This window comes from Hyperolius riggenbachi, chromosome 6 (assembly GCF_040937935.1).
Source record: "Hyperolius riggenbachi isolate aHypRig1 chromosome 6, aHypRig1.pri, whole genome shotgun sequence".
In the NCBI taxonomy this organism is placed as follows: Eukaryota; Metazoa; Chordata; class Amphibia; order Anura; family Hyperoliidae; genus Hyperolius; species Hyperolius riggenbachi.
Genome location: NC_090651.1, coordinates 343,163,232 through 343,184,903, shown reverse-complemented (window position 1 = coordinate 343,184,903; position 21,672 = coordinate 343,163,232). Strand labels below are relative to the sequence as shown.

Sequence of the window (21,672 nt, the reverse complement as noted above, 5' to 3'; positions counted from 1 at the left end):
AAACAACAGGGAAGGAAACACAGGGGTTAGTGGGTGAGCCAGTGTGCCTTCAGAGCTGCCTATAGCAAATTATAGGCTTGTCTGAACAGGTGTGTTTCCATAGTACAATTAAAGGTTTCCAGACTCGTGGCATGACAAACCGGCTGAGGGAGAGGGTTCCAAAGGAAAGGGATAGCCCTTGAGAAGTCTTGGATGCGAGAGTGAGAGGAGGTGACTAGGCTGGAGGACAAAAGGGTCTCCTGTAAGGAACGGAGGGTCCGGGCGGGGAGGTATCTGGAGATTAAAGAGTATAAAACATTTTCACAATTTTCTAATGGACTGAGATTTTGATGTTTGGGTTCTCATAAGCTGTAACCCATAGCCATCAACATTATAACAAATAAAGGCTTGAAATATCTCGCCTCGCATGTAGTGAGTCTATTTCATATATAAGTTTCACCTTTTAAAGGGACCCAGAGCAGTGCATACAAATGAAAATCTGCACTTACCTGGGTCTTCTTCCAGCCGCCCATAGCCTGTAAGGTCCCTCAGCGTTCTCTGGGTCGCCTCTTTGGTCCCACTGGCGGCTCCATTAAAGAAAACTTGTAATGAAAACAAAAAACCCTCTGGTGGATACTAAGCTTGGGAGTGGGAAGCCTCTGGATCCTAACAAGGCTTCCCCGGTCATCCTACGTCTCGGCAATCCAGCGCTGCGACCCCCCAAACAGGGGAGAGGTACATATTTAACTACCGCTATCCAGCGCAGGAGCAGTAGCAGCTCTCCGTTCGGGTAAGACAAAAATAGCCGAGCCCAATCGTATCCGCTCTCTGCGCAGATGCAAAGGATTTGCGTCTTTGCAGTAGAGCAGACACGATCGAGCACGGCTATTTCAGCCTTAGCCCGAACGAAGAGCCTGAGCAGGGTCGCGGTAGGTAGATATTGCGCCGCTTGTCAGGCATCGAGGAGGTTTCAGGGGAGCCAGTGCTGGATTCTCCTAAGCTACAGAGGACGGGGAAGACTCAGTGGGACTTTCCAACTGCAACTGCACCTGCGTGGCCCATTCGCACACCTGACTTTCACGTGCTGTAAGCCCCCGGCACATGGGTGGTTCATGAAAAGCTGAATTGAGCCATGTGCGCGTACAGGTAGTTGCTCACGATGTCGCCAGCTTAATGGAGCCACCAGCAGGGCCACGGAAGAGACCCAGAGGATGCTGAGGGACGGAGGAAGCCCCAGGTAAGTGCAGATTTTCATTTGTATGCACTGCTAAGGGCCCCTTTAATTTGAATTACTGAAATAAATTGACTTTTGCACGATTTTCTAGTTTTTTGAGTTTCACCTGTATGTTTGGGGTAAAATCAAAGTGCATAATGGCAATAAGTGCGCAACACAATTTCTATTATTCCAGTGCAGTGTTATCCCCAAATGCATATATTTTGAAAGTCGTGTTGCAATTCCAGCAGTAGAAAAAGGGTTCACACATAAGTGCACAGGTCTGTTTCATTCCTGCTAGTTTGCATTAGTTCATGTGCTCGGATTACTTCCTATGTAAAAAGGCACATATTCTAGTCAGAGTTCATTTATCTTAAAGTTGACACAGTACTTAGTATTTTCAGCGTTATTTCTTCTATCCTATAAGTTCCTATACCTGTTCTAATGTGGTCTGTCTTACTGCAGCCTTTTCTAGTTGCACTGTCTCTGTAATCTATCTAATCTTCTTTTCTTTGTCAAGCTTTGTGGACCCAGAGAGGAAGGAGCTGCCTCTGCTGTGATAGGGAGAAGTTATGCACACCCCCTGCACGCCCCCTCCAGGCTCTGTGTGTGTGCTTTGCTTATTGCAGTTTGTGAGGCTAAGAGGGAAGGGAGCTGCTGCCTGTCACATGCAAACTGTGACTTATCCCAGACAGCACACACATTAGTGTGTGTGTGTATATATATGTATATGAAAAGAAAAATCATCTATTGGGGTACTAATAAAGTGTTTATTTATGTCAGACAAGTAGTCTAGTCTGCTTTCGGAGGTAAGTCCACCACTGCCTCCCCAGCATATTTTAAAACTTTTAATTATTGTTTTTATTCTGCTGGCGCCTCTGTTCATCAAAGTCATATATATGTATATAGCTATATAAACACATACATCACTTCCTGGTTGGCGGCCATGTTTTTTGTTTATAAACACTGCATAAAACTGGCGATTTAAAGCCAGGATTGCGGCGGGGAACAGCGGAAACGGCAAAGAGGGACCCAGGAGATCACAGTGACTCGATTGGTATGTTTTTTATTGTACAAATCGGGCAGTACAGATTCTCTTTAACAATTCTAATTGGGTTTTGACACAATCTGAGCGCATCTCAAATGAATTTGCATTGTGAAATAGCAGTTCCTCAGGGTCAGCAGAGGCTGCCTATGATGTCATTATAATTTTTCATCATCTAGCTGGCAATCTGCATCTTGCTTGACTCCAGCCTATGAGGAATGGATGCAGAGCAGGCACCCTCTAGTGCAGGCCTGGGCAAACTATGGCCCACAGGCCACAGCTGGCCCGTGTGTGTCCTGAATCCGGCCCTTCAATAGAGGGTTGGAATCCTCTCCTCACTCCCTGAACTTTTTTGTGCTGTGTTTAACCTCTTGAAGACCACAGGTTTATACCTCCCAGAGAGCAGGTGATTTTTTTTATAATGTAGCACTGCACAACTTTAACTGTTTATTTCTCGCTCATACAACTTACCACCCAAATGAATTGTATCTCCTTTTCTTCCAACTAATAGAGCTTTCATTTGGTGCCATTTGATTGCTGCTGAGATTTTTAATAAAAGAGTGACATTTTTTTAAAGGAATACTATCGATTCACATATTTTTTTCAATTGACACAGGAATTGTTTGGGAAGTGCTGCTAAGTACTGGTGTATACATTTTAGTAGCAACTTCTTTGTTTACTGTTAGCAAAATACATTCAAAGTTTACTGACGCCAAAACTGACCACTGACTGAGCCATGAGGAGAGGGGAAATTCCCCTCACATTTGATCAGTTAACTCTATGTGTAACTGTGTGTGACAGAGAGAGAGAGAGAGAGAGAGCTCCCAACAGCTGCAGATCCTGTGTCCTGTGTGTCTGACTGAAGTGTGTGAAGAGAGCAGAGGAAATGTAACTAATTGCCACAGCTTTCATACTGTTTTTGCTTTCAGAGTTTGATATGTTTGATGTTTGCTTTCTGTAGTCTGATATGCAACTCTGGCTGTGCATTGAAGCAGACACCCCTTCTGCAATTGATTTGTCCCAATATAGCTAAATCCTACCCTCAATAAATTACAGTTTTTGCCTCTGATATTTAACATGAAAAGTAGGAAAATGTTTACACAGCTACTTAGACATTATTTGCACACTGTCATTTTAGAACACTTGGGTATCGATAGTATTCCTTTAAGAAAAAACATTTTTTTTAACTCCCCGTACCCCTTTAATTTAGCCCTACACTACATTACCTACACGACACATACATAGGCATTACCCTATGATAGGGATTCGATTGTGAGCCCTTCCATGGGGCAGTTAAGTGACAATCACATCCTCTGTGCAGCGCTGAGCTAGATCGCAGTGCTGTACACATAAAATTACTTTTTTTTCTTTATTTCAGCCTGCCAGCACCATTCTTGGCTGGCAGGCTGATCGCTGTGGCCCCCTCTGTGTAGTGCATGGAACGCGTGCTTGAGCAAGCGCTCATTCAACTGCAAATCTCGCAAGGACCGTGATGACTCCAATTGGCATAATGCTGTCCTCAGAGTTCCACAATCTCACTGCCCATCGGCGCGAGGCGGTCGGGAGAAGGTTAATAGTAAGCTTAACTCACCCAATCATCATACGTTCCAACGGCGATGTACATGGTGATGGCGGTATCATGTGATCAGCCGTCATTAAGTACCAGCGTGTCACATTGCTGCTGGAATGTGCGATTGGGTGAGTTAAAGCCTATTGCTACACGTATTTGCTACTCTGCTGGGAGTGAGAGACGAATGCAGGATGCATGAGGGCCGCAAGAGGAATGCGGCCCACAGCCAGAAAAGTTTGCTCGCCCCTGCTCTAGTGGATATTTGTAGTACTGCAGCCGTGTATTCCTCACCATCATGAACAGAGCAAACAATTCGTAGCCATGAAAAACATTCCTACAGTATAATGAGATATGGTCGGTGTGCTGCTAATAATTCTAAGTTGAAATGGTATGCCAAATATGCTAACGTATTTTACTTTCAAAGAACACAACAGAGCGCGCTCCCACTTCTAATTGTAGTGATCCACTAAAATCCTTTGACATGGCCCAGGCACAATGTATAATGAGTAGTCTAAAAAACAAATTTGGTGAAATAAGGCATTCAACAAATGAACTTGAAGATATGTTTATGGAGAGAATAGTTCCCCTGAAAGTAGTCTCTAGGATCTATATTTTTCTCCAAAAATCGGATCAACTTGTCCGACCTCCTATTTTTAACAAATGGGTGCGAGATTTGGGGACCTCAATCCACGATTTAGCTTGGAAATAAATCTTAGCATCTGGCTTTAAAGAGAATCTGAAGCGAGTATAAAACGCGCCGCACAACGGGGGTCCCTTACCCCCCAAATCCCCTCCGTCCTCGCCAGGGATCTCTTCCTGGTGAAGCAGGGCTAATGGCTGCAGCCCTGCCTCCACGCGCGTCTGTCAGCGCGTATCTCCGCCTCTCCCCCGCCCCTCTCAGTCTTCCTTCACTGAGAGGGGGGTGGGAGAGGCGGCGATGGGTTGCTGATAGACGCGCTGTGAGGCAGGGCTGCGGCCGTTAGCCCTGCCTCTAGAAGCAGCAAAATCTACGACCAAGTTGGTCGTAGATTTTGCAGGGGGGAATTGGGGGGTAAGGGACCCCCGTTGTGTGCCCCTGCTGAATATAAGAGAAGAAGCAAGTTTTTTACTCGCTTCAGTGTCTCTTTAAAGAATACCCGCTTGCAAGCTAGTACAATATAAACTTGTGATGCAATGGTATCTGGTTCCTGGCAGATTTCAAAAAGGAAGGCATAATTCTGAAAATTTATGCTGGAGATGTAGTGAACCCAGCCCCAATTATCTACATATGTGGTGGCATTGTTCCAAGATTCAGCCATTTTGGAATAGTGTTTTTGACTATATTAATAAACATTTCAATCTTAACTTAAAGGAGTTATCAGGCAATTATAAGCAAAATAAGTGCTACTTACCGGGGCTTCGTCCAGCCCCAAACTCCCAGCATGTCCCTCGCTGCAGCTTCGCCGTCAGACGTTCGCCGCCGCTGCCTCCCGGTCCCCGGCGATGACGTCAGGCACTGCACCTGCATGAGTGGCCCTGTTAATCACCGCCACATGGACCGGAGCATACTGCGCAGAACTACTGCACCTGCGCAGTATGCTCCAAACCACGTGGCGGTGATCGACAGCGCCGCTTGCGCAGGTGCAGTACAGGTCGGCCTGACGTCATCGCCGGGGAACGGGAGGCAGCGGCGGTGAACGGCTGACGCCGGAGCTGCAGCAAGGGACATGCTGGGAGCTTGGGGCTGGACGAAGCCCCAGGACTTATTTTGCCTGATAACTTCTTTAAATGTCAATATATTTATTTGGTTGTAGCCAGGAGACAGGTTCGGGTATAAAGGATACCACTTTGATGAAACTTGTGAATATCACATTATTAATCGCACGAAAAACAATTGTAGAAAGATGGAAATTCATATATTATTATTATTATTATTATTATTAATTTATAAAGCGCCAACATATTCCGTGGCACTGTACAATGTAAGAAAACAAACAAGGGATACATAATGATACAGACAATGATATACATGAAATATGAACACTGATACAAGATACAGCACTGCTGATTACAACTGGATTTAACATGATGACTAAAATGTATAAATTTCTAACAGTGTGCAAGCAATTGAATTAATAACAGTCCATGACACAAAAGGGTGAGAGCCCTGCCCTTGCGACCTTACAATCTAAAGGAATGGGGTGGAAACAAGAGGTGGGGGAAGTATACAGTATATATACAGGCAGTGTGTAATTAGGTTATTTAGTGGGTGCATGGCCTAAGCTAGAGAATATGCTTGTCGGAAAAGGTGGGTTTTGAGGGAACGTTTAAAGATTTCGAAGGTGGGAGAGTGGCGGATGTGTTGTGGAAGGGCATTCCAGAGGAGGGGTGAGGCACGTGAGAAGTCTTGTACACGTGAATGTGAGGAGGTAATTGTAGAAGAGGATAGAAGAAGCTCGTGTGCAGATCTGAGATTGCGGTTGGGTTGGTATCTGGAGACTAGTGAGGAGATGTACAGGGGAGAGAGATTGTGGAGAGCTTTGTAGGTTATGGTTAAGAGTTTGAACTGAATCCTCTCATTAATTGGTAGCCAGTGAAGAGCTTGACAGAGAGGGTCAGCAGAGGAAGAGCGAGAGGAGAAATGAATGAGTCGAGCAGCAGAGTTCAGTACAGAATTGAGCGGTGTTAGTCGGTTAGTTGGAAGTCCACCAAGCAATATATTGCAATAGTCCAATCGAGATATAATAAGAGCATGTACTAACATTTTGGTTGTGTCATGGGAGAGAAAAGGTCGGATACGTGCTATGTTTTTCAGTTGGAAATGGCAGGAGCTGGTTAGGGAGTTAATGTGAGGAGTAAATGAGAGAGAAGAATCAAATATTACCCCCAAGCACCGTGCTTTGGGAACTGATGTTATAGACGTGTTGTTAACATTTATTGTAATATCAGGCAAAGGGGTGGACAGGGATGGTGGAAAGACTATTAGTTCAGTTTTATTCATATTAAGTTTTAAGAAGCGAGAGGACATGAAAGAGGAGATAGCGGACAGGCAGTCGGGAACCCATGTGAGGAGGGAGTTAAGGTCTGGGGCCGAGAGGTACAGTTGTGTATCGTCTGCATATAGGTGGTATTGGAAACCAAATGAGCTGATTAAGTTACCAAGACCGTGCATGTAGATGGAGAAGAGGAGGGGACCGAGGACAGAGCCTTGAAGTACCCCTACAGACAGAGGATGTGAAGAGGAGGCCTGATCTGAATAAGAAACAGTGAAAGACCTTCCAGACAGGTAGGAAGATATCCAGGAGAGAGAGAGGTCCTTTATTCCTATAGATGAAAGGATCTGTAGGAGTAGAGTGTGGTCGACAGTGTCGAATGCTGATGACAGATCTAGAAGGATGAGTATGGAATAATAGCCTTTGGATTTAGCTGTGAGGAGATCATTAGCTACTTTGGTGAGGGCTGTTTCTGTGGAGTGGTTTGGCCGGAAGCCAGATTGGAACTGACCGAGCAAGGAATTTGCAGATAAATACTGACTTAGTTCTGCATGGATGTGGCGTTCAAGTAATTTAGATGCAAATGGAAGAAGTGACACTGAGCGGTAGTTAGCAAGTTCGGTGGGGTCTAGAGATGTTTTTTTCAGTAGTGGTGTTACAACAGCCCTCTTGAGTGAGGATGGAAAAATTCCGGTGGAGAGGGATAGGTTAAACAGCGATGTTAGGGCAGGGATGAGGGATGTGGATAGCTGTGGAATGAGATGTGATGGGATAGGATCCAAGGAACAGGTGGTTAGATGGGATTTGGAGATAAGGGAAGAGAGTGAATGTTCAGAGAGTGGAGAGAAACTGGAAAGAGAGCAGTCAACAAGAGGAGTGGAGATGGAGTTTGATGTCTGCGTGGAAAACACACTATGGATTTTTGCAATTTTATCTGTAAAGTATGTTGCAAATTCTTCAGCTGATAAGCATGAAGAAGGAGGAGGAGGGGGTGGACGGAGAAGGGAGTTGAAAGTACTGAACAGGCGCTTTATATACACCTGGCTTAAAAGAATGGAAGGATAAAATGTCTTTCTATTTAAGAATCAAGGAAAATATCATATCTGATATATATTATGATCCAACAAAACCTTCTAGTAATTCTTATTTGCTCTGGATCTCCAGTTTAGAGAAATAAGTTAACGTTTATCTGGTGAGTTCAACTAGAGTCTACTAGGTACATCTTAAAGAAACACTGAAGCGGAAAAAAAAATGATGATATTATGATTTGTATGTGTAGTACAGCTAAGAAATAAAACATTAAGATCAGATACATCAGTCTAATTGTTTCCAGTACAGGAAGAGTTGAGAATCTCCAGTTGTTATCTCTATGCAAAAAAGCTATTAAAGCGGATCCGAGATGAAACACTAACTATAACAAGTAACTTGTCTATATATCTTATCTAAAGTTTAGATAGTTTACACAGCATATCTAGCTGCAAAAGTTTAAAAAGTGTATGATTATTTATTCCTGTGATACAATGGGGGCAGCCATGTTCTTTTTGTCATATTGTCACAGGCTAAGAGCTGGAGATGGTATCAGATTTCTTGTGTGTAAATTCAGTCCCCTCTCCTCCTCCCTCCTCCCCTCTGCCTTTGAAATCAATGGCTAGTAACACCTCCCCCTCCTCCTGCCCAGACTGAACTCCTGTAAGCCCTTGCTATTGTCTGAAAGTGCCTTGGCACTCTGAGGGCTGTGGGCGTGGCTTTTTTAGTTTATAGGGAATTAAACTATTAAAACAAAAACAAAAAAGTATTTGGCTTGAGGAATGCCCTATAAACTATAGGAAAGGGACACAATTATACAATGAGTAAAAGTTCATCTCGGATCCACTTTAAGCTCTCCGACTAACTTAGTCGTGGAGAGGGCTGTTATCTGACTTTTATTATCTCAACTGTAATTTAACTGTTTACTTTTCCTCTGCTAGAGGAGAGTTCATTACTTCACAGACTGCTCTGAAAGACTAATTTTGAATGCTGAGTGTTGTGTAATCTGCACATATTATAGAATGATGCAATGTTAGAAAAAACACTATATACCTGAAAATTAAAATATGAGAATATTTTCTTTGCTGCTAATCTTCTAGTAATTATTCATAGTACGCAACCAATTCACTATATCATATATTTTTTTTCCGCTTAAGTGTCTCTTTAACCACTCAATTAGAGAGTAAACAGTGGTATAGATAATCTGTGGCACTATCCTTTTGTCTACTTGTTTTTGTTTTGTTTTTCTTCCTTTTTTGTTTGTCTTGTCTCTTACAGTATTATTCGTCTTACATTGCTAAGTTAATTGATGATTAATTAATAATAAAATATAAGCGGACTATGATGCTAGCTAGGCCCTGGCACAAGAGCGTGCTGATGAAGCTGATTTCTATTGCTGGGCCCAGTTCCACTGGAACTTGCTGATTGTCTGTAAAACGAGGAAGGAAGAAAGGGAAAAAATAAAAAAAATATGCTAACGTATGCAGCTTGGAAATACATCTATGAAATGCAGCATCACTAAGTATAACACAATCACTGCAGAATTACATAGGTTGTATGATCTAGTGTGTGTACATAGCTATAGAAATAACAAAACTGAAAACAAATAACCAATGTAGTTCATAAACAGATCTCTAATATCACATGTATAGCTCCCCTGAGTTATCAGTTTGCCCATCTGCCTCTAGACCCTAGGTTCTCAACGTGTGGTACGCGTACCCCAGGGGGTACTTCTGATGGTTTCAGGGGGTACTCGGGCTTGATACACATAACAAAGAATAACAAATTTTAGAGTTTTAGAATATAATAAATCTTATTTAAACAACACCAAATTAGTGTTTAGCTAATTAAAAGCAATTGTAAATGCTTGGAAATTGTTTAGAACCAATTATCATGTATTATGATTAAATATATATTTGTCAGAGGGTACTTGTGAGAATGTTTACTCTGCTAGGGGGTACTTGGTGAGTACAGGGTTTTAAAAGGGTTACATACCAATAAAATGTTGAAAAACACTGCTCTAAAACACAGATCACTACATCATCATTATGTAAAATGTACACATGCCTTGTGTTTTTTTCAGCAAACTGACAGAGGTCCTCATCTAGAGGTGAAATAGGACATTGCAATAAGTATAGCATAAAAAATTCCTTCTAAATTAGGAGAAACAAATATTTGTGTGAATTGGTCACTGAACTGAAATTTAGTTTCTAGCTTCTTCTTTTTTTTTTTGTATCTTTAACCCTCCTGACGGTCTAATTAATTCCACCAGGAGGCAGCCCAGGGCTCGCTACATGATAGCCTCAGCGGCATCCCCCCGCCAGCTTCGATCGCCTTCGGCGATCTCCGATCAGGAAATCCCGTTCAAAGAATGCGACGGAGCGGGATGACGTCACCGACGTCAGTGACGTCATTGGGAGTCCCAATCCACCCCTCAGCGCTGCCTGGCACTAATTGACCAGGCAGCGCACGGTGTCTGGGGGGGGGGGGGGGTGCGCGGCGCGACGGATAGCGGCGATCGGTGTGCTGACGCAGCTAGCAAAGTGCTAGCTGCGTGCAGCAAAAAAAATAAAAAATGAAGCAAATCGGCCCAGCAGGGCCTGAGAAAACCTCCTACTACGTTTGGGGTTACCGCCAGGAAGGTTAAAGAGAACCTGTACTGAGTAAAAATAATTAAAATAAACACATGAGGTAACTTCAAATTAACATTACATAGTTACCTTGCCATCAGTTCCTCTCAGAAGCTCACCATTTTCTTCTGACAATCCCTTCCAGTTCTGACAATATTTTGTCAGATCAGAAATATATCAGTTGCTGTCAGTAAAATATCAGTTTCTGTCAGTTATAGCTGAGAGGAAAACTGATGTACCAGGTAATGTCCATGTTTCCTTATGGCTCAAGTGGGCGATGTTACAGTTTAAGGGCTGGTTCAGACGGACGCTTGCAGAGCGTTTACAGCCAGCGTTCAGGGCTTGGTGTTAAACGCTCCCATTCAAGTGAATGGGAGCGTTTGTACCAAGCTTTCAAGCGCGTTTACACAAACGCGGCGTTTGGGTCCCGATTTTCCCTGGCGTTCAAGGAGCCCCTGGAAGCTACATGTAGCTTTCAGGGGAGGTTAACCGCGACGGCTAATGTCCCCCTAGGGGAAGAAAAAACTCGACCGCATCCAAACGCACACGAACGCTGCTGAACGCGACGCCAGTAAACGCAACGCCTCCAAACGTCCGTCTGAACCAGCCCTAACTGTGTGCTGACCAGAAAGCTGTTATGGGTAATGGCCATTTTGATAATGGAAGACGGAAAATTCCCTTGATCACAGTGAACAAACAGGACGCGGGACAGGAGAAAGACACTGAGGAGTAGACTACATGGAAGGGAAGTATGACTTGTGTATGCTTATTTGACTTATAATTTTCAGTTCAGGTTTTCTTTAAGAACCACTATTACAAAAAATTGGAAATTTAAAAAAAACCTGTATAAGAATATAATTGTGTATAATTTTCTCCCAATGTAAAATGCACTATTATATTATGTATTTATGTATTATCAACATCTTCTGCAGTGCAGTACAGAGTATGTTGTCTTATCACGTAACTGTCCCTCAGATGGGCTGACAAACAATCTAATCCTACCATAGTCACATGTCTATGTATGTATCATGTTGTGTATGTATGGTAATCTAGGGTCAATTTAGGGGGAAGCTGATTAACTTATCTGTATGTTTTTGACATGTGGGAAGAAACCAGAGTGCCCGGCGAAAATCTTAACATTTAAAATACATGTAAACATTTGCAAATAACAAGTACGTTTCCTCCAGAGTAAAATGAGCCATAAATTACTTTTTTTCCTATGTTGCTGTCACTTACAGTAGGTAGTAGACATTACTGACAAATTTTGGGCTAGTCCATCTCTGCATGGGGGTTCTCAGGGTTTTCTTTATTTTTAAAAGCACTTAGGGAATGTCAGTTGCTCCGTCTAACTGCCAAAAAAGTGTGCAGCGAGCAGGGAGGCTGGCCAGCATTTTGTATAAATCTATTTCAGGGAATGTCTTTATAAAGAATAAAGGTCATACTGAGATGGACTAACCCAAAACCTGTCGGTAATGTCAGATTTCTACCACCTACTGTAAGTGACAGCAAAATAGGAGAAAAGTAATTTATGGCTCATTTTACTCTGGAAGAAACATACTTCTTATCTGTATGTGTTTTAAATTTTAAGATTTTCGCGACAGTTCCTCTTTAAAGAACAACTGTCAAAGGAACTGGTTTTCTGTAAACCCCATATACTTATAGACCTTTTAGCCAGCAACACTAGGAAGCTTTTCAGAGGTCTCTCAGCATAGCCTGTGTGAAAAAAAATGCCACATTTGCCACAACAACAACAATGCCACATTTGCCACAACAATTTTGTGTCTGCATTGGTGGGAGGAGGAGACAGAGCTGAACTGTAACCTGGCTGTAAACTGTTTACCTTACACTGCATGGCAGATAAAGAGAGATACACAGACAGGAACGCAGACCTTTAGCTGATTATTAATTACACACATTTGAAGCTATATTTCTGCTTTCATTTCTTCATTAAAAAACATAAAAAGATGAAAAAAGACTTTGTATTGCTGTTTGCTATTAATTACTTGAAATATGTGTGGCATTAACTTTGATAGTTGTCCTTTAAACATCACCACACAGGAACAGAGGATTAAAGGCTTGACCTTTTTGGTATCAATATCAGGACAGGCTGGTGATTGTTGGAGGTGCAATGCAACTGGAGCACTTTTTCTTCATATTGTCCTGGCATTCTCTCAAATTGGAGACATTTTGTAAAGAAGTCCATTACTTGACTGAACAGATCTCCTCAATAAAGGTACGTTTTAACCTGAGTTTTTCCTTCTTGAGGGCTCGTTCGCACTAGGGGCGCTTCTGAGATTTTTTAACCGCTGGCGATTTTCAAAATCTCCCAGAAAGCGCTTGTGCAATGATTCTCTATGACAGAGTTGACATCTGAGCGGTTCGTTTCCAATCCGCTCAGAAAAACAGTGCATGGGCCATTTTTGAGGCGATTCCGCCACAATGGAAGGTATAGGAAAACGCAAAATGCTCACGAAATCGCTTTGTGCAGCGATTGCGTGAGCGTTTTTAAGAATAAATACATAGAATTTATTCTTTTTCAGATCAAAGAGTTCACTTCCTGACTGACGTCAGGAAGTGAAAAAACGCAATCGCTCTGCAAAAGCACTTAGAAAAGCACTTAAAGTGGACCCAAATTAAAAATACAAGATTTCAGAAATATACGGTAATCTATTTTCTAACTTATAGTAATAAATAGCAGCCTTTTTTCAGCTGCATGATGACAAATATAAAATATTTTACATTTAGTGGAGGAACCCCTCCCTTCCTTTCATTGCAGGGACAGAATCCGGAAAACTGGTGGATTAGGATGTGTCCGGCAAAGGAGGAATTGCTAATGGCTGCCACCTGTATAACCCTAGTTATGAAAAGAGGAGGGTGAAAAGCATGCACTGAAATGCTCACAGGCTTCAAGGAGTGTTTATTTATCATTGTATGTGTCAGAGTGGTGCAACTAAATATTTTGAATTAAAAAAATGTTTGGTTTGGGTCTACTTTAACAAAAACGTCCAACACACAGAAATCAAGAAAAGAAAAAGTGTCAAAAAACGGCCAACGCGGACCGCCATGCGAACGTAACGCAATGGGAACAAGGCCTCACAGTAGTTCTATATCCATGAAGTCATACAAGAAGTATATTCTTGCTCATTTACTGTATTCTACTCGCGTTACTATACCAGCTTCATGGCAATCACTCCCCCAACCACAATGCAATGTTAGGGGGTGGTGAGGATTGACAGAATTGTTCAGGTGTAAGAGATCATTTTGACTTCCAACTATAGGACTATACTTGAGAATATGGTCATGTTTGGTCAGATTTAAAGACTCTGACAACATTAAACGATGAACAGGTTAGGGTGCTAAAAAAAATAAATAAAAAAGTGGGGGGAAAGGCTGCGCGTCCCTAAACACATGTTGCAATTGAATGGTTAATCGCACAGGCATACACCGCCTCTGTCAGAATGAAAAATGCATGCCCTGCATCCTAGACAAGTGCTAACATTTATTAAACTAGGAGGAACTTTAGCTTCCAGTATGGTTTGCATGCAAAGTATATTATACTAGACACTTGCGCCACGGTGAGGCAAACCTCCGGGCAAGTGACCTAACCTAAATCTAAAACCTTGGGAGCAGCTAAGCAAAAAAAAATGTGAAACTTTTGTTGAACAGCGAGGAGAACGCCAGCGCATACCACTAAGGCTGCATCTGAAATGACCACCAGCTCAGTGTAAAGCACCTAAATAGATTTTCTTCACACTTTGCATTCAATTCAGATGCAAATCATATGCAAATCTGCTACTACTTATTATGCAAACAGGAAACTCAGGAGGAGGGGCTAGGAGCAGCTAACCTGACAGTTACAAAGTTAAAAAAAATTAGGGTGCTAACTTATGGATGCTTAATACAGTATAATATTGTTATAATAAACTCTGATATAGTATACATTCTGGTATAGTAAATTACCTCTCCAGGTCCCAGCCAATCTCCATTATAAGTCTGTGAGGGCAATGCCTGGTATAGTAAATATGTTTATTAGCCCCTATGTGATGCTGACTCTGGATATAGTAAACAGTGGGGGGTGCATGTGTCATGTCAGTGGGTGGAGCATGCATCATATGTCAGTGGGCGGTGCATGCGTCATCTGTCAGTATGAAACCCATGGTCGGCTGCTCTCTTCAGGCGGGTTGCAAGTGAGCTGATGCCTAATAACATTTGTAAAACAAGAAAAATGGCACATACACTGGATATACAGTACTGTACAAATAAGCAGCCTGGCGAAAATGAGGAATAATGTGAACATAAACAAAAGAGGATGCAGTGTTACCACTTCCACTTTGCAATCACTGATGAAGGTATCATCCTCCCACGGGATTGTGCGCACTCCCGGGAATATCTTCCCTTGTTAGCGATGACGCTCCTGGAAGCGTGTGGAGCACAGTACTGGCTACTTTCACTTGTAGTGAAGATCAGAGCAGGTCTATGTGCTGCAAAACTAAAGAGAGTGGAGAGGAGAGTGCTACTGTAAGTCCAGCCAGCGGAGGTATCAGAGCCACTCACATTACAGATACAAGTGGCTTATCATTATTGCCTGCAATTTGAAGAAAGGCATCATGATTGACTCAAGTGTGAGCAGAAAGAAAATTTGTATTTTGTTTCCATCAGCACATAACTGTTTGCATTTCACCTTGTTAAAGTTGTAACTTGTTCTCTATTTTATTATAGTACTCTTACAATAAAGCATTGAATGTAAAAAAAAAGAAAAAAAATTAAACATGCCAAAATATGAAAAGACTTCACTATTCAATCCACTTCTTTAGTCTGTACCCCTTCTCTTAGCTACCCACTAATAAGTAGTGTTGGTGTTGGCATTCCGGACCATGTGGTTTGGCACCCAGACACCCACATTCAGCAGCACTGAACAGTGGTACAAGATGTGTTTGGTTTACAGTAAATCCGATACTTCTTCCTTCCAAGTTGAAAGGAGAAAGTATCGCGAGTTAATGAAAAGCATCCCATCTTGCTGGTCGGTGCTGAATGTGCGTATTCGGCTGCTGAACCACATGGGTCGAATGCGAACACCAACACTATTAACCCATTACCAGCTTCAATAGAGTTACCTAGATTAATATAATGCACTGTTTTTGGCCTCAGTCGGCAGAACTCATGCTGTTAATTGTTGGAATGCGTTGATCTCTCTCTACTAGCAGAAAATATAGAAACTGAAAGCAGAAGTCCTCTGTTATTGTCTCACACTGCCCTCTAGTGACAAGTGGCCATAGAAACACATTACAGCAGTACTAATTAGAAGCAAGGAAATGTAATACATAAGAAATAAAAAAAATGTGATAAAATAAATTGGCCTGGCCTCTAAATAAATCAGCTGCTAAAGGGTTAATAGCCTTCAGTTCGCCCCCCTGGACAAAGACTCTCCCCTCTGTCCTGAAAATCTCACCCCATTCCCTGTACCTTGTATTCTATTCTGTTCCTCCTCATTCCTCGGCTCGTTTTACTCTTCTTCTATGCCATAATATCTGCTTTAATCCTATAGCTCTGTACTGGCATTGGGACATCCTACCTCAAATACGCTGATATAATACCAGTATTTATGAACCCCTCTCCAGCTCACTTCTTCCTTTCATATTTCAATGATTAAAATGACTTGTGAAAGGTTACTTCACATTAATGAAGGCCCAGTTTTTCCATTTTCAGAGAGCAGATGCCTTTGGCCAGGCTTGAAGAGACTCTTGCACCTAGCTGGAATCCTCGATGCATTTCTCTGAGCCAGATCGGTATTTATGCCATCGGACAATTATATATTGAGTCATGGAACGGAACCTATATGCATGAGATGACAACACAGAACCCCTGAGAGAATCAGTGCTTTCTGGCAGATTATCTATGGACAGGGCCTGGGATGATTGTAGAACATCTAGAAAAGAAATGACATGATGACTCTACAGTTGTCTGAAAACATCATCCTCATCAAGTCCAACGAAACTAAAATAAACTCTACTACCTTTGGAACTGAACTTTTCAGATTGAAAAATTATTTTTTTTAGCTTTGCTTGCTAACAACTGCACACATATTCATACATAAGAAGACCTCTAGATCAGGGGTGTCAAACTCAAATATAAAGTAGGCTGAAATTGTACACTGGGACCGTGGAGTCAGTACAAAAATCATCCTACTCCTCAGTTTAGGATTCCACCGACTCCTGGTACCCAAAATTGCTCCGACTCCTTGACTCCGACTCCTTAGTCTACTTTTTACAAAGGCTATGGATTTGGTTCAAAAATCATCCAACTCCTCAGTTTATTAAAACCTCCGACTCTGATTCCAGGTACCCAAAATTGCTCTGACTCCACAGCCCTGGCAAAATGGCAGCGGCAGGGTAGAAAGTTAAGGGGAGGGGTTAATGGTAGGCATACAGGGGAGGGGTTAAAATGTGGTACTTGAAGGCTAAAATTGGGGGTATCTGGGATGTTTGGAAATATAATTAATGCGTAAAATGTTGAGATAGGGTGGGTCATGTGGGGGTTTGAAGTTGGGGGATGGGTGTAATGAGAACCGGATTGTAATTGGTTATAATTGTTTATTCTAGAATGTTATGAGCTATCATGATAGATCCCACTTGTATAATACTTTTGATGTACATGGCTTTTCCCTCTGGAGATGCGACTGTCTCCACTCAAGGGGATGACTAAGACTGTAAATCCTCTTTTACAATATACAAGTGGCACTTGGTCCAGTGACTACGTTCTTTTTAGTAATATCATAATTCTGTTATTTTACAGATTGCTAGTTTGCTGAATTCATCTGTGTAAGACAAATTATTATGCACTGTGAATTGTTATGTATTCTTTGGTTTTCCATTGTAAGCTTTTATCCACATTTGCTGCACTAATAAAAAAGATGTTAAAAAAAAATGTACCAGAGACCAAATAAAAAAAAAAGTTTTATACATACCTGGGGCTTCCTCCAGCCCCCTCCACACCGATCGCTCCCACGCCGCCATCCTCCGCTTCAGGTAGGATCCTTGCGCAATTTTGGGTACCTGGAGTCAGGGTCTTCAATAAACTGAGTAGTCGAAGTCGGATGATTTTTGAACCACATCCATAGTTTTTGTAAAAATTAGACTTAGGCCCAGTGCAAACCGAGCGGTTTTTGGAGCGATCCGCCTCTAAAAATGCTTGTCTAATGTATTGCAATGGGATGGTGCACACCGGCGGTTTGCGGTTTTTGCCAAGCCGCAAACGCGCCTCCTGCTGCGCGTTTGCGGTTTTCGGAAGCGTTTCGTCCTCAATGTAAAGTATAGGAAAAACGCAAACCGCTCTGAAAAACGCTAGTTCAGAGCGGTTTGCCAGGCATTTTTGTTACAGTAGCTGTTCATTAACAGCTTTTACTGTAACAATATATGAAATCTGCTACACAAAAACGCACCCAAAACCGCTAGGTATGTTTAGAAAACCTCTCTAAACATACCTAGAATCGCTCTGAAATCAGCTCCCAAAACCGCTAGCGTATTGCGGATCTGCTAGCGGTGTTGGTGTGCACTGGGCCTTAGGAGGCATAGCCACAGATCTGCATTTCACAGTAAAAAAAATCTCAAAAACACAATTTTTTGGGTGCCACCACAGGTGTCCATTCCAATATCGGTCATTTGCAACCATATTTAGCATTGTGGGCAGCCCTGCCAGCCGATATTTATCGGGAGCTGTGGGATCCCAAATTTCCGCCTATTACCAATATGCCTATGGCGTCGCCCATCCTTTCACCAATAGCGGACAACCAAATTTCCCGCTTCCTCAGAAATAGCATAAAGTTAATTAGTGCAAAAAGTTTGTAGATGAGAGTGCAAAAGTTGTGAGCAATGTTCAGAAAGTGCCAACATATTTCAAACAAGAAATACACTATGGCTGTGCAAAGCCAGCATAAAGTGCACTAGTGCAAATTAATGCAATATTGCATATATCAAGCAAGCATTGCCATTCATTCAGAATGCAGTGGTAATGATAATCCACATTTGTTAGCCAATAAACAGATGGCTCTACGTTTTAAATAAAAACCCAAACACTCTAGCATGCTATGAATAGGAAGTGGGTCTTGCCCAGTGATCTGAACAACAGGGAAGCCTCCAGTGACAGGCAGATTTCCCCTTCCTGCAGCTCTCTGTGTCTCCTCTGCAGTGCTCACATCTGCTCTGTCTGTCCTCTCTATCATGGCCGCCCCCTGCCGGAGCCTCAGCCCTGAGCACCTGGTGCTCTATCGCCTGCTTGCATTTCCCTCCAGCCTGTCTGCACTTCCTAGGCTTCTGCAATAGACAAGCATTAACTTCCGGTCCTCGGCAAGATGGCGGCCGCTCCGCTGTGATAGGCTATATACAGATGAAGCTCTAGTGTCCAGGCAGAGTTTGGGGATGCTGGGAGCAGGACGGAAGTGGGAAGGAGAAGCTCTATATAGGGGAAAGGGAAGCGAGGTGCGCTCCATTACTGAGCTATGTTCTGGGGGGATAGAATAATGAATATGTATATTATACATAGCAATACTGAGCTGTGTGCTGGGGGACGGGAGGCAGCATATATAGCAATACTGTACTGAGCTGGGGGAAACCATGAGATGTATAGCTAGCATGTACATTATACATAGCAATACTAAGCTGGGGGTGGGAGAGAGAGGTAGCATGTATAACTATACTTAGCTGTGTGCTGGGGGAGAGCATGTGATATAGAAAAAGTATACAGCATGCATGGCAATACTTATCTGTGTGCTGGGGAGAGAGGCAGCATGTATGACAATGCTATATTAAGCTGTATGCTAGAGAAGGACAAGTGGTGTTAACCTGTACAGCATGTGTAACTATACTGAGTGGAGAGCATGAGAAATATGTATGAAGTATATGTAGCATTCCTGGACTGTCTGTTAAGTGAAGATAACCAGAAATGTTAGCAATATCTGTCATTACTGAGCTGGGGTGGTGGGGAGAGCATGATTATAGATAGAATATTTACTATTTATATAGTGCTGACATCTTCTGATATACTTTACAATGTATTTATATCACTGTCTCTCAGAGGGGCTCAGTCTAATCCTTACCATAGTCATGTCTATGAATGTATTGTGTAGTGTTGTCATCTAGGGGAAATTTTTAGAGGGAAGCTAACCTATCTGTATATTTTTGGGATGTGGGAGGAATATAAAGTGTATATAGCAGAGGAGGGGAGGGGGGGGGGGGCAGAGTGGTCTTTAGTGGTAGACTGTATGTGTAATAAGTTATGCTGTGTGTATTGTTTGGGGACTGCAGTTAATCTTGTGTGAGGGATGTGTGTAGGAGGGGTGAGGCAAGTCTGTTCACACTACACAAGATATATAGTACAATCTGTCAGCCATTTCTCTATATAAAGGTAGCTGCTGTGCATTTATTGTGTGGATGCGTGGCTGCTACTGACATTGAGGGGATAAATACATAGTACAGCAGGATAAAAATACTATGTACTATCATCCACTACACTATTGTATATCAGATGGGATGTTTGTATTGTACAGTCCCATACTTTGAAATAACTTAAGTTTAGTGATGGGAATTCCGGCTCTTCTCGGAGAATCGGCTCTTCTGAATCGGCTCCCATTAAAGAGCCGGCTCTTACGGCTCTGAATCGGCTCTTCATTAAATATCACTAGACACCACTCAGAATTGGAGTAAAAGCCCCGCCCCGTCTCCATGACAACTCCAGACTGCTTCTCTGACTGGTGCAATCCCTCCTGCTACTGCTCTGCTCCGCCCCATACACTCCTACAAGCTGCAAGAGGACTACATCTCCCAGCATGCTTCAGCACCCTTTAATACTCAGCAAATCAGCTGTGTGGGGCGGCTGAGGCATCGGCTCTTTCAAAACCGAGTACCGGCTCTTGTCGTTTGCAGCAAAGAACTGGCTCTTAGACCTATCACTATTTCAGTTATGTTTTAGAGCTACAAAGTTATCCTTTATGTACACAATATAAAGTACTGTTTTGTAAAAGTGGAGCTGAACTCTTGCACAGGACAGTAGGAAAAGGTAGAGACATGCACCCTGTATGTATTTAGTTTTTGCCTGTCTAATTCTCCCTCATCTGTGTCTAAAGTTGTGATTTTTTGATCCTCCCCTGTGTCACATGACTGCCTTTGGCAGATAAGCCCATTTGAAAGCACAGGCTGTAAACAATGTCTGCTTCCATGAAAGCAGGAAGTAGACACTGCAGATTTATTGTAGGCTTTGTATCAGCTGTAACAAATGCACGTTTTTGTTTATAGGTTATGCTGTATGTTTTAGAGCAGAGGAGTTCTGGTCCACTTAAAATATATATTTAAATTCTATTTATTAAAATTACTATAAGAAGTTTAAAACCTAAAAGCACACACCAGAAAGTTAATACTCTGTCCAAATCCAGAGTCACCTGAAAGTAGATAATTTATCCATGTTTCACCATGTACAGCACATACAATATCCCGCAACAGAACCTGTTTGCAAGTAGGGTCTGCCTGTATGCGGTTACTACAATGTGAGATGTAGGAGGATTCACAGCACAGTGGGGTTATAATATGCACTATCAGACAGGTAATTGTTTATATCTGAGGCAACATTTTATTTTTGTATTTCCAACATATTACAGTGTTGGACAATAAATAGGGATGCATACAATGTAAACAAGGGGTGACAGAGGTTGCACACAGATAACATAGCATAAGGTAATACATGCAAACAGTGTATATGTGATTTTAGAGACCCAACAATTCAAGTCAGTCCATGGGAAGGGTGTCAATGGTGGGATTACAAGATCAAGGGCACGCTAACGAGGGGGAAACCCTGCCAGTCTTACAATCCTAGAGTTTGTATACCGTGTTTCCCCTAAAGACATCCCTTGAGAATAAAACCTAGCAGGAATTTCAAGAATGCTTGAAATGTAAGGCATCCCCCGAATTTAAGCCCTAGCAGCAGCCCACGTGACACCAGCAAGTCACGCTGAATACAAAGCCTGGATACAGGAGGGCTGCAGTATGAGTTCTACACAGTCCTATATGTCAGGAAATTTGTGTTTTTGTTGGAGCCAGCCTTCCTGAACTATTGTGGTGACAAGCATCACCAGCACTTCACCTCTCCCCAGGACACACACAGCTTATCTGCCTGCAAGAAATAAACTCTTACCCACCTGATCAGCAGAATCAATTTCTTGTAATTGAGAGCCAATATCTGCAAACCACAAG

The 21,672-nt window shown here is 42.5% G+C and overlaps 1 long non-coding RNA gene across 1 annotated transcript; it reads left to right on the top strand.

Moving 5' to 3' along the window:
- The first annotated feature begins 11,817 nt into the window (after positions 1-11,817).
- On the top strand, positions 11,818-16,439 carry LOC137522959 (uncharacterized). Its single transcript, XR_011022490.1, has 3 exons — positions 11,818-11,930; positions 12,494-12,668; positions 16,142-16,439. It is a non-coding gene; the product is annotated as an uncharacterized lncRNA (long non-coding RNA).
- The last annotated feature ends 5,233 nt before the right edge of the window (positions 16,440-21,672 follow it).